The sequence below is a fragment of the Bos indicus genome, chromosome 1 (assembly GCF_029378745.1).
Source record: "Bos indicus isolate NIAB-ARS_2022 breed Sahiwal x Tharparkar chromosome 1, NIAB-ARS_B.indTharparkar_mat_pri_1.0, whole genome shotgun sequence".
NCBI lineage: Eukaryota > Metazoa > Chordata > Mammalia > Artiodactyla > Bovidae > Bos > Bos indicus.
In genome coordinates, this window is record NC_091760.1 from 157,568,096 (window position 1) to 157,581,595 (window position 13,500).

Genomic DNA, 13,500 nt, shown 5'->3' on the forward strand with positions numbered 1-13,500 from the left:
TATAAAAAATAAAAGAACATGAAAGAAAACATGAATAAAGGCAGACTCATCTGTGTTTTGGACTGGAAAACAATATTATGTAGATATCACCATAAAAGGGAGAATATATGTACAACATGTGTAACTGACAAAGTATATAAATTCCGATTGCATGTATAATTGACAAGGTGTATAAATTCAGATGGATGCACAATTGTACTCATCTCACACGCTAGCAAAATAATGCTCAAAATTCTCCAAGCCAGGCTTCAACAGTACATGAATCAAAAACTTCCAGATGTTCAAGCTGGATTTAGAAAGGCAGAGGAACCAGAGATCAAATTGACAACATCCATGGGATCATAGAAAAAGCAAGAGAGTTCCAGAAAAAAACATCTACTTCTGCTTTATTGACTACACCAAATAAAAAGAAATGCAAAAAAGCAAAATGGCTGCTGAGAGGCCTTACAAATAGCTGTGAAAAGAAGAGAAGTGAAAAACAAAGGAGAAGAGGAAAAATATACCCATGTGAATGCAGAGTTCCAAAGAATAGCAAGGAGAGATAAGAAAACCTTCCTCAGCAATCAATACAAAGAAACAGAATGGGAAAGACTAGACATCTCTTCAAGAAAATTAGAAATTAAAAGGGAACATTTCATGCAAAGATGGGCTCAATAAAGGACAGAAATAGTATGGACCTAACAGAAGCAGAAGATATTAAGAAGACCTGGCAAGAATACACAGAAAAACTGTACAAAAAAGATCTTCACGACCCAGATAATCATGATGGTGTGATCACTCACCTAGAGCCAGACATCCTGGAATTCGAAGTCAAGTGGGCCTTAGGAAGCATCACTATGAACAAAGCTAGTGGAGGTGATGGAATTCCTGTTGAGAAATTTCAAATCCTAAAAGATGATGCTGTGAAAGTGCTGCACTCAATATGCCAGCAAATTTGGAAAACTCAGCAGTGGCCACAGGACTGGAAAAGGTCAGTTTTCATTCCAATCCCAAAGCAAGGCAATGCCAAAGAATGCTCAAACTACCGCACAATTGCACTCATCTCACACGCTAGTAAAGTAATGCTCAAAATTCTCCAAGCCAGGCTTCAGCAATACATGAACCTCGAACTTCCAGATGTTCAAGCTGGTTTTAGAAAAGGCAGAGGAACCAGAGATCAAATTGTTAACATCCGCTGGATCATGGAAAAAGCAAGAGAGTTCCAGAAAAACATCTATTTCTGCTTTATTGACTATGCCAAAGCCTTTGACTGTGTGGATCACAATAAACTGTGGAAAATTCTGAAAGAGATGGGAATACCAGACCCCCTGACCTGCCTCTTGAGAAACCTATATGCAGGTCAGGAAGCAACAGTTAGAACTGGACATGGAACAACAGACTGGTTCTAAATAGGAAAAGGAGTACATCAAGGCTGTATATTGTCACCCTGCTTATTTAACTTATATGCAGAGTACATCATGAGAAACGCTGGGCTGGAGGAAGCACAAGCTGGAATCAAGACTGCTGGGAGAAATATCAACCTCAGATATGCAGATGACACCGCCCTTATGGCAGAAAGTGAAGGAAAACTAAAAAGCCTCTTGATGAAAGTAAAAAAGGAGAGTGAAAAAGTTGGCTTAAAGCTCAACATTCAGAAAACGAAGATCTTGGCATCCGGTCCCATGACTTCATAGTAAATTGATGGGGAAACAATAGAAACAGTGACAGCCTTTAATTTCTTGGGCTCCAAAATCACTGCAGATGGTGACTGCAGCCATGAAATTAAAAGATGCTTGCTACTTGGAAGAAGAGCTATGACCAACCTAGACAGCATATTAAAGAGCAGACATTACTTTGCCAACAAAGGTCCCTCTAGTCAAAGCTATGGCTTTTCAACTAGTCATGTATGGTTGTTCGAGTTGGACCATAAAGAAAGCTGAGAGCTGAAGAATCGATGCTTTTGAACTGTGGTGTTGGAGAAGACTCTTGAGAGTCCCTTGGACTGCAAGATCCAAGCAGTCATTCCTAGAGGAAATCAGTCCTGAATATTCATTGGAAGGACTGATGCTGAAGCTGAAACTGCAATACTTTGGCCACCTGATGTGAAGAGCTGACTCATTTGAAAAGACCCTGATGCTAGGAAAGATTGAAGGCGGGAGAAGGGGACGACAGAAGATGAGATGGTTGGATGGCATCAAGGACTTGATGGACATGAGTTTGGGTAAACTCTGGGAGTTGGTGATGGACAGGGAGGCCTCGCATGCTGCAGTCTATGGGGTCACAAAAAGTCGGACACGACTGAGTGACTGAACTGAAGTGATGAATTCAGAATACGTATCAATATAAACAGTATGAACTCTGTTCTAGAGTCTGGCAGTTGCAACCACTGAGCCTAAGCACCCGTGCTCTGCGTCCCAAGAAGCCGTTGCGATGAGAAGCCCGGACACTTCAACGAGGAGTAGCCCCTGCTCACTGCCTGTAGAGAAAGCCTCCAGAGAGCAGCAAAGACACAGTGCAGCCAAATAAATGAATGAATTAGTAAAATTAGTTAATTAAAAAAACAACTCATATACTACACAGCACAGTAAACTTTAAACTACCGGCTTTGTCAATAATCATGTATAATACAACACCGGCTGTATCAAAGGCACCGGCTAACGGCAGATGTTAATAAGTCACGGGAGAGAGTGAGGGGCATGTGGGAAGCCTCTGTGCTTTCTGCTCAATTTTCCTGTAACCCTGAAACTGGTTTAAAAATAAAGGTAATTTAAAACACATATGTGTATGTGTAGGTAGAAATGTTGTAGGAAAATATCTTTCTGGCAGTATATCCAATAGTTTAATTTTCCCAAGGCATGTCTAAATAAACAGTAAAGTGAAAAGTGAAAGTGAAGGCGCTCAGTCGTGTCCGACTCTTTGTGACCCCGTGGACTGAACCCTGCCAGGCTCCTACGTCCATGGGATTTTCCAAGCCAGAACACTGGGGTGGGTGCCATTTTCTTCTCCAGGGGATCTTCCCGACCCAGTGATTGAACCCAGGTCTCCTGCATTGTAGGCAGACGCTTTACCGTCTGAGCCACCAGGGAAGTAAAAAACAGTAAAGGTTGTAGGAAATTAAAAGATTGAGGATCTGGGAGGGAAGAGGATCCCTTCAGTCTTCGGCTTTATATCCTGAGCGCCTGCAGGAGTCGGGGCTGGAGGGAGAGGCCAGTGATGGTTCTCTGCACATGAGGAGCTCGGGGTCCCGGGGGAGAGTCACACAGACGTGTTACAGAAGATAACCAAGCGGGGCTTCTTTCTCTTTCTCTTTTTCTGTCTTTTTCTTTTTTGCTGTGGGATCTTTGTTCCCAGACCAGAGATCGAAGCTGCCCTGACTGCAGTGGACGTGCAGAGTACTGACCACTGGACTGCCAGGGGAAGTCCCCGCTGGGGCCTGTTTCTCAGCAAACCAAGCACACTGCGTCACGGCCCCGCAGCCCTGCGACAGGCGCTGTTAGCCCGCCTCGCGGACGAGGGCTCGGGATCTCAGCCTGTCTCATGGACGAGGACTTGGGATCTCTGCGCGCTGACTGACCTCGCCCACAGTAAGTGGCAGAGCTGAGCATCAAGGTCAAGAGAGTTAGCCAGAAACATGGGTAACTTTTCCACAGCGCCAGGGATGGAGGTATAGTATCAGTTCATTTTGGAAGAAGAGGACTGTAAGGGATTTGTTTTGTGGAGTCAGTTGGAGTCTCGTCGAGTTGAAGTCCAAACACGCTCGCAAGTCCTATTCTCTCCTTTTCCTTCTCCCTGCCTTTCTCCCACCGGAGTGAATTCTCTGTCTTGTCCCTCTCCCTCGAGAGGGCCGGTCAGTGATGCACGGCTCAGTGGACAGGTGGCCAGAGAAGGGAACGCCGGAAGCCAGCCCGCCCACCCCGGCTCGGCACAAGCGCCTGTCCAGCTCAGGTTCCTGGATGTAAGAGCGAGGCTGCAGCCTGGCCTGTGTGGCCTTTAGACCAGCGGTCCTCCAGGAGCGGCCTCTGGGCATCGCAGCTCCGGCACAGCCTGCTAGTGTGCGAGGCCTTCTGGGCCCCAGGCAGGGAAAATGCAGTGTGCAGTTTGCTGACAGTTTCTATAAAAGCCCAGTATTTACTGAACAGCAGAAACACTCAGAGAGAACACGCAGAACGAGAGGGCAGAGCTGCTCAGCACCCCTCGGCCGCCGGGGCGGCCCAGCTCTCCATGTCCGGGAGGGAAGGACGGGAGGACAGGGGACAGGTCGCCCTCGTGAAAAGCCAAGCTTCTTCTGGTTGGTTTGGGTTTTAAGTTTATTTCCCAATCACATCACTCCTCTACTTGAACCCTCCTACGACGCAGCCCCTGGTCTCAGGATAAAGGTCAGAAGCCCCCATGTGGGAGATGAAGGGCCTGGGAAGCTTCAGCCTCCCTCCTCGCCCAGCCCTCCTTTTCTTTTCTTTTTAATTAACAAACAAACAAACAAACAGGTGTTTTTTTTTCTTTTTTTTGCTGCATCACACACAGCTTGTGGGATCTTAGTTCCCTAACCACGGGGGATCCCCGGCAGCTGGCAATGAAGCTCTGAGCCCTAACACTGGACTGCCAGGGAATTCCCCGAGGTCCCTGTATTTATTTTTTATTATTGTTTTTAAAGAAACAAATGGTTTTATCGCACATTTATACAATCTGCATAGTTGTAGCAAGTGTTCACCCCTTCTACGAGTCCCTCATTAATCTTAAAATGTGGTTAAAACACGATACCCAATCTGATCTGAAGCCTTTAAAAAGCGGTCATCAGGAGATGTTTCTCTTTCGACACACACACATACACACGTGTATATACACACATATATATACAGTATTTTTTCTTTTTTTACAAATCCATATCCCTTATTTTTTAAAAGCAGAACAAGGAGTACTGCCCCTTTCTTGAAAGTTCCTTAAACACGGCCACACTCTGCACACCTCAGGACTATTCATGTATTTCCCTCCACTCTGAATGACTCTCCCTCCTTGTCACTCAGTTGATTCTAATTCATTCTTAGCTTCTCAGCCAAAACATCACTTCCACAAGCTGAACTTGAGCGCCAGCAGAAGAGCGTTTCTGATACCTCACACGAATCCACTGACCTTGTCAGAGGCATTCATGACTCCTGGCACTTTCCCTTTATTTGAGTTTCTAAGGATGCATTTGTGTGATGATTTAATTAATGTCTGTATCTCCAGTCCTGCCTGCCGCTTTAACCAGAGCCAGTGCATAGACTTAAAATACGCAGATACGCCTGGCCTGAAGGGGGAGTTCCACAAGGATGTAGTGGATAATAAATAAATAAAGGAACCTGTAAAGCCAGTGTTTGAGCACTTAAATGCTTATGGTTTTGCTTGTTTTGGCCAGGAGCATAGCTTTCGGAATCTTAGTTCCTGGACCAGGAATTGAACCCGAGCCCTCAGCAGCTAAACCTGCAGAGTCCTAACCACTGGACCACCAGGGAATTCCCTGTAGAGAATTAGCTTTGAATAAAGGGAGTAAGAAAGACCCTGATCCTTTTCCCCGCTCCTCAGTTCCTAGTCTAACGAGCCCGGCCCCAGATACTGAGCCACGGCAGAGCTAAGACAAAGGAGCGTGTGAGGGTCTCTTCACTTCTGCTGGGAACCTGAGCGCCGGGCACTTACCCTCTGCAGCTGTGCCATCTGCCGTGGCAGCCACAGCCAGGTACGCTCTTTAAACTTAACTAGTAAACATTGTAGTTCCTCAGTGTCATTGGCCATGTTTTACACGCTCAGTGGCCACACAGGGTCAACAGCCACCAGGCTGGGCCGTGCTAACGTAGAACACTTTCATGTGTCACAGAAAGTCACACTGAGTAGGGCTACCCTAGGGTGAAAACAGCCTCTTCCGCACAGCAAAGAGGGCTGGGGCGGAGACTCTGCTCAGGTCACTATTTCTGTCTGTGTTCCACATGGTGCCGAGTGCCGCCACTGAAGACTCTTCACCTGTAGACGGGACCCCTAAGTGCGTCCATTAGGGTTTTCATAGCATTAAGTTTGTTATAACACATGTTCAGGCCCTTAGTCAGCCTCAGGAAATAGCAGCCACTATTAGGGAACCGTCCCACACTGTTGTTAGGAGTATAAACTGGTGTAGCCTTTATGAAGAACAATATGAAGGCTCTTTGAAAAATTAAAAATAGAACTACCATACGACTGAGCAATCCCACTCCTAAGCATATACCCAGAGGAACCCATAATTCCAAAAAACACATGCACCCCATTGTTCACTGCAGCACCATTTATCATAGCCAGGACATGGAAGTGACCGAAATGTTTACTGATAGAGAAACGCATAAAGAAGACGTGGCACATATACACATTGGAATATTACTCAGCCATAAAAAGAATGAAGTAATGCCGTTTGCAGCATGGATGGCCCAGAGACTGTCACCCTAAGCCACGTGAGTCAGACAAAGAAAGACAAATGTATGACATCACTTATGTCTGGGATCTTAAAGAAGGGTACAAAGGAACTTATTTACAAAACAGAAGTAAAGTCACAGATGTAGGAAATGAACGTATAGTTCCCGAGGGGTTAGGGGAGTGAGGGATAAACTTGGAGACTGAGACTGACATATAAACACTACTATATATTATACTATTTATAATGATATAAACACTACTGATTATGATATACAGAGAGATAACCAACAGGAAGCTACAGCAGAGCGCATGGGAACTCTACTCGGTGCTCTGCAATAACCTATATGGAAAAGAATCTTAAAAAGAGTGGACTATGTGAATGTATAACTGATTTACTCTGCTGTACACTTGCAACTTGCACAACATTGTAAACCAACTGTGCTCTGATAAAAATTAAAAGCAAAGCAGTAGCCACCGTTGTGTCTGAAAGCTAAAATGATTAAGAACAAGAAAGAGACTGGTCTAAGTTACTTATGTTCTCTGAGCCGCAAGTTCCTCACCCCGCAGCTGGGGATACTGTAGTAGCTTTCACATCCAGGTAAGGACTAGATGGGGCGCTTTGCAGAAATGGGCTAATGCGGTGCCTACCATGTGGTAAGTGAACCAAAACTGTTAGCTGAAAGCGAAAGTGAAAGTTGCTCAGTCGTGTCCAACTCTTTGCGACCCCCTGGACTGTCCATGGGATTCTCCAGGCCAGAGTACTGGAGTGGGTAGCCAGTCCCTTCTCCAGGGGATCTTCCCAACCCGGGGATTAAACCCAGGTGTTGCACATTGCAGGTGGATTCTTTACTAACTGAGCCACCTGCTGCTGCTGCTGCTAAGTCGCTTCAGTCGTGTCCGACTCTGTGCGACCCCATAGGCGGCAGCCCACGAGGCTCCCCCGTCCCTGGGATTCTCCAGGCAAGAACACTAGAGTGGGTTGCCAGTTCCTTCTCCAATGCATGCAAGTGAAAAGTGAAAGTGAAGTCACTCAGTCTTGTCCGACTCTTAGCGACCCCATGGACTGCAGCCCACCGGGCTCCTCTGTCCATGGGATTTTCCAGGTAAGAGTGCTGGAGTGGGGTGCCACTGCCTTCTCCGAAGTGAGCCACCAGGGAAGCCCAAAACTGTTAGTTATTCTTCCTTTATTGTTGTTGAGTGCTACAACAAATTTGATTTTCTCATAGATCAACTCAGAAATTGGATTCCAGCTGTGAAAACATTCCACGTGTGTGCCTAAAGCTGTGAGGATGTGGCTGGCAGGGCTAACTTCCTGAAGCTTTCATTTGGTTTGCTGAGGACTCAGCCCAACTTGTAAATCCAATGGTTAGTAAGAATCAGTTAGATTCCTTTAATCAGACCCACATCTCTGGGATGCCCAAGACGGCTCACCAGGCTAAGGAGCGCCCGACTTATGCTGTAGGTCAGAATTCTGCAAAAAGAACTGGTTATCTCTAACAATTGAGCTTTTAATTAAGCCACAATAAGGCTCCGTAAGGTCTCCTGTCAGTTCTGGCTCTGTTTTCTTCCAAATTTTAGACTTGTTTCCATAAGGCAACCAAGTTCCAAACAGGATACGTATGTTTGTATTTGGAGAGTGGAGAGTGGGAAAAAAAGAGCGAGGGAAAGGATGTTTAATCTGATGTCAAGTTAAAACCAAGAGAGGAAAGGTGTGGGTGGCAGACAGGGAGCCCTAATATTTCTTTAATACCCACCACTTGCTAGACAATGTTCTGAGTGCTTTTTCTTGTGGACTTTCTTTTTTCTTATTTTTTTTTAATTCAAAAGAATACTTAACCATATGGTCAAAATATAATTATATTTAAAGTCTATAAAATTTAAATGCATGTTTATATTAAAAAGGTAAATGACATGAATATAAAATTTTTTTAAATTAAAACTATTTTTTACATTAAAAAAATGCTATTTTTCTTCTACCAGAGGCAAAATGACCTTTCAAAACTAAAAAACAAAGTGAAGTCATAACCACTGTCAGATTTTTAGTCGAAGATACTAAAATAAGCTGTTTTATTAGCTTTTTAGAAAATTCAATGATGTCTTCCTAAATAATTTTATAAAATTGTTCACATTCTTTGCACTCAAAAGTTCATCTATTAATGAAAAAGAAAATCTACTTCATGCTTCCCAGATGTAAGGTTTAGATGTATAAGCACATACATTTAAGGGTAACATGAATTCTTTACCATTACAAAGTGTCTAGGCACTGTGCGGCATTAGCGAATGTGGGTCTCCTGGAAGAGAAGCTTCAGAACCGTGAACTGAAGACAAAGGGAAGCCAGGAAGCGCGCCCGGAGCTCTGGGAAACAGCACTTTGTTATGCAAGAGTCTTCTGCATTCATGCTTAGGAGGATTTGACAAGTTAATGAATTTGTCTTTTCTCTTACCTAAGCATTCCTGCCACTCAAAACTTGCCTGCACTCCAAAATGGTGCCTCTTTCAGATGCAAAACTTCTCAGTATTCTGATGCGGGCGACTTCTGTTTCCAGGCTCCAGGATGAGATTCGGGGAACAGCGCCTCACGTGCGGGCTTGCTGCTGCACGGAAGGTGCGGGCTCGGCTCACTAGGAACTGCACCATCCGGAGCTCACATCAAGTGACAAATAAAAAGATGAGTGTTAACGATTCGAGGGATTCTCTGAGCTGTGGATCCCAGCATAGGGCTCCTCTTGCCTGAGGCTAAGGGTGATCCTGCTTTAAAAAGAAATTAAACAGCACGCAATCTTTCATAGGGGTGTGAAGACTATTCTTAAAAGGCAATATTACAGTGAACTCTCCGTGAAGACTGAGCTAGAAGGCTATGCAATAAGGCACTCCTTTTGCTCCAAACATCTCACACGATGGTTTAGAAATAAAATACAAAGAGAGAGTTTAATATGACGACGACCGTGACCACGGCCATCTCACTATACTCAGTAACTGAGAAACAAAAAAGATGTGCTTGTGAAAGATAAGGTCGGTAAGGCTCACACAGCGGGTAGGAGAGTGCCTGTACAAACACGGCTAGGCAAAGAGTTCTTAAATGGGACACACGGAAGCTCCAGACATAAAACACCGACAAATTACATCTTAAAAGTAAAAGCTTCTGATCGTTAAAGGACACTATTAAGAGTCAAAGGCAAGTCACAGACTAAGAGGAGAGATTTACAACATACATGCCCATCAATGAGCTTCCCCGGTGGCTCAGTGGGAAAGAACTGGCCTGCCAAAGCAGGAGACAAAAGAGTCGCAGGTTCGATCCCTGGGTTGGGAAGTTCCCCTGTAGAAGGAAATGGCAACCCACTGTAGTGTTCTTGCCCAGGAAATCCCATGGACAGAGAAGTCTGGTGGGCAAAGTCCAATGGGGTCACAAAAGAGTCAGACACGACTCAGTGACTAAACAACACAGCCATTGAAGGATTCAAATCTAGGCTGTGCACTAAAAAAAAAGCGAAGTTGCTCAGTCGTGTCCAACTCTTGTGACCCCACGGACTGTAGCCCACCGGGCTCCTCCGTCCATGGGATTCTCCAGGCAAGAATACTGGAATGGGTTTCCTTCTCCAGGGGATCTTCCTGACCCCGGAATCGAACCCAGGTCTCCCACACTGCAGGCAGACGCTTTATCGTCTGAGACACTAAAAGTCCACCACAAATAATAAAAAAGACAAACTGATTTTAAAATGGGTAAAAGACTAGCTGCTGCTAAGTCGCTTCAGTCGTGTCCGACTCTGTGTGACCCCACAGACGGCAGCCCATCAGGCTCTCCCATCCGAGGGATTCTCCAGGCAAGAACACTGGAGTGGGGTGCCATTTCCTTCTCCAATGCATGAAAGTGAAAAGTGAAAGTGAAGTCGCTCAGTCGTGTCTGACTCTTAGCGACCCCATGGACTCCAGCCCACCAGGCTCCTTCATCCATGGGATTTTCCAGGCAAGAGTACTGGAGTGGGGTGCCATTGACTTCTCTAGGTAAAAGACTAGAGCAGACATTTATTTGATGAAAGAGGATATCCTAAATGCCAGTTTACAAATGAAAACGTGCTCAAGGCTATTACACATGTTGTAAACGCTAATGAAAATAAAAGAAAATAGAGCCACCCCAACAGTGAAAATTAAACAGACTGACAGCACCAAAGCCCAGTGAAGAGGGCACATAAGTTGGTACAGTCGTTTTGAAGAACTGGCAGGACCTCTTAAAGTTTGACACGCACTTTCCCTATGAGCTAGCAACTAACTGCTCCCCTAGGTACCTACCCTGGAGAAATGAGCATATTCTGTTAGGGGAAACACCGACTGAAACCTCCCACCCTGGCCAGGGGACCATCTGCATGAGTCATTTTACAACAGGAGGTCCTGGTAAGGAACGCGGAACTCACAAGTCACTACCAACCGGAAGAATCGGGAAAGAGCGAAAGAGGAGAGGACGCGCCAGTCCACGTGTCCTCCCGGAATCCTCCTGCTGGAATCCATGTTGGCTGAGCGGTGAGGGCGCCCGCAGGAGGGACCCTGGGTCAGAAAGATCGGCCACAGACAACCCCAAACGAATCCCCTCACCATAAACCCGGGGCCGCGAGCCGCGTGCGGAGCCGTCCTCCCGGGGCCCCTCACCCCGCCGCTCTCGCCCCGGCCCCTGCCCAATGACGTCTCCTGCTTCGTGAGCACCTGTCTCCTCGGATAATTCATTTCTGAGCTTCGATGAGAGTCCACTTTCCGGATCTCCCTTCCTGCAACGGTATGACTACAGACATTATAAAAATAGTCTTAGAAATTTTATTCATAGTAATAAAAAAAAAATTGGAATTGTTCACCAATAAAAGAAGGAATACACACGTGGTACAGTCATGTAATGGAATACTAAACAATAAAAAGTAACATATGGGTACATGGAACAACATAACAGATATCATAATATTAGTACTCCAAAAAATGCCTGACAATGAGAGCCCATGCTGTATGGTCATATTTATACGAAGTTCAAAACCTACAAGACTAATCTACAGTGATGAAGCCAGAATAATGATTGCCTTAGGGTCCTGACTAAAGGGTCCTGGAGAAGGCAATGGCAACCCACTCCAGTATTCTTGCCTGGAGAATCCCATGGACCGAGGAGCTTGGTGGGCTACAGTCCACGGGTCGCAAAGAGTCGGACACGACTGAGCGACTTCACTTTAGGGTCCTGACTAGAAAGGAGCAAAAAGAAGTCTCCTTGGGTATTAGGAAAATTCTTTGTATCAATCTGGAGAGGCCAAGTAAATGCATTTATAAAAATTCATTAAGCTGGACAATTAATGTCAATGTGCTTACCCCAATGTTCATAAAGCAATGTTTTCCATTATTTGCCAAGACATGGAAGCAGCCTAAATGTCCACTGACAGATTAATGGATAAAGAAGATGTGGTTGTGTCCGACCCTGTTCGACCCCAGAGACGGCAGCCCGCCAGGCTCCCTGTCCCTGGGATTCTCCAGGCAAGAACACTGGAGTGGGGTGCCATTTCCTTCTCCAATGCATGAAAGTGAAAAGTGAAAGTCAAGTCTGACTCTTAGAGACCCCATGGACTGCAGCCTACCAGGCTCCTCCATCCATGGGATTTTCCAGGCAAGAGTACTGGAGTGGGGTGCCATTGCCTTCTCTGATATATAAATATAAATATATATGTAAATACAAAATGAGCTAGTAACTTTAAAAAAAGAATGAAATAACGCCATTTGCGGCAGGACCTAGAGACTATCATACTAGGTGAAGTCTCTTGGTCTGTTTCTGTTTTGTAAGCACATGCATTTGTATCATTTTTTCAGATTCTGCATGTGATGTGTGTTAGTTGTTCAGTTGTGTCTGACTCTGAGATCCCAAGGACTGTAGCCCCCAGGTTCTTCCATCCATGGAATTTTCCAGGCAAGAATACTGAAGTGGGTTGCCATTCTCTTCTCCAGGGGATCTTCCTGACCCAGGAATCGAACCCGGATCTCCTGCATTACAGGCAGATTCTTTACCATCTGGCGACTAGGGAAGCCTACCGTCCATGGGATTTTCCAGGCAAGAATACTGGAGTGGGCTGCCAGTTCCTTCTCCAGACATATGTGTTACCATATGATATTTGTCTTTCTCTGTCCAAGAATATGTATATATTTATAAAATGAAGTATTACTCATTAAAATAAAAGAATGAAAAAATGCCATTTGCAGCCGCACGGATGGAAATGTTTCACCTTCTTTAGATTTAAGGCCTTCCTTTAATAGAAGACCGAAAGAACTGCTAAACAATGCATTCAGCAAGAAAAGAAAAAAAAAGCAAATCTAGACTGAAGGCGTATCATGCAAGAAACAGGGAGCTTGGGCTTTGTTAAAATATGTTGGCATACTGGGGAAGGATAGAAGGAAGAGATAGCTAGGGAGTTTGGGATGGACGTGTACACACTGCTGTATTTAAAATGGATCACCAAAAATAAAATAAATAAATAAATAAAATAAAATAAAATGGATCACCAACAAGGGCCTACTGAACAGCACAGGGAACTCTGCTCCATGTTCTGTGGCAGCCTGGGTGGAGGGGGTTCCAGGGGAGAATGGATACATGTATGTGTATGGCTGAGTCTCTCTGCTGTCCACCTGATGCAATCACAACATTGTTAATCAGCTGTACCCCAATACAAAAGAAAAAGTTTTTAAACAGTTGGCATAAATTGTTAAATATGTTAATTAAGTTTGTCCTGCATGTTATGGACTGAACTGTGGGCCCCCCTCAAAAAAACTTTATATGGTAAAGTCCTAAACCTTAGTACCCCCAATGAAATTATCCTCTGGGACAGGATCTTTTAAGAGACAAGGCTAAATGAGGTCACTCGGCTGGGCCTTCAGCCACCATGGCTGGATCCTTATAGGAAGAGGAGATTAGGACATGAACACACAGACGGAAGAGCATGTGAGGACACAGGCAGAACACAGCCGTCTAGGCACCAAGGAGGGACCTCAGGAGAAACCAGCCCTGTCGGAACCTTGATCTTGGACTTCCCGCCTTCAGCACTGTGAGGAAAGAGACCTGCTGTTTGAGCCGCCGGTCTGTGGCACTTTGCTGCAGCA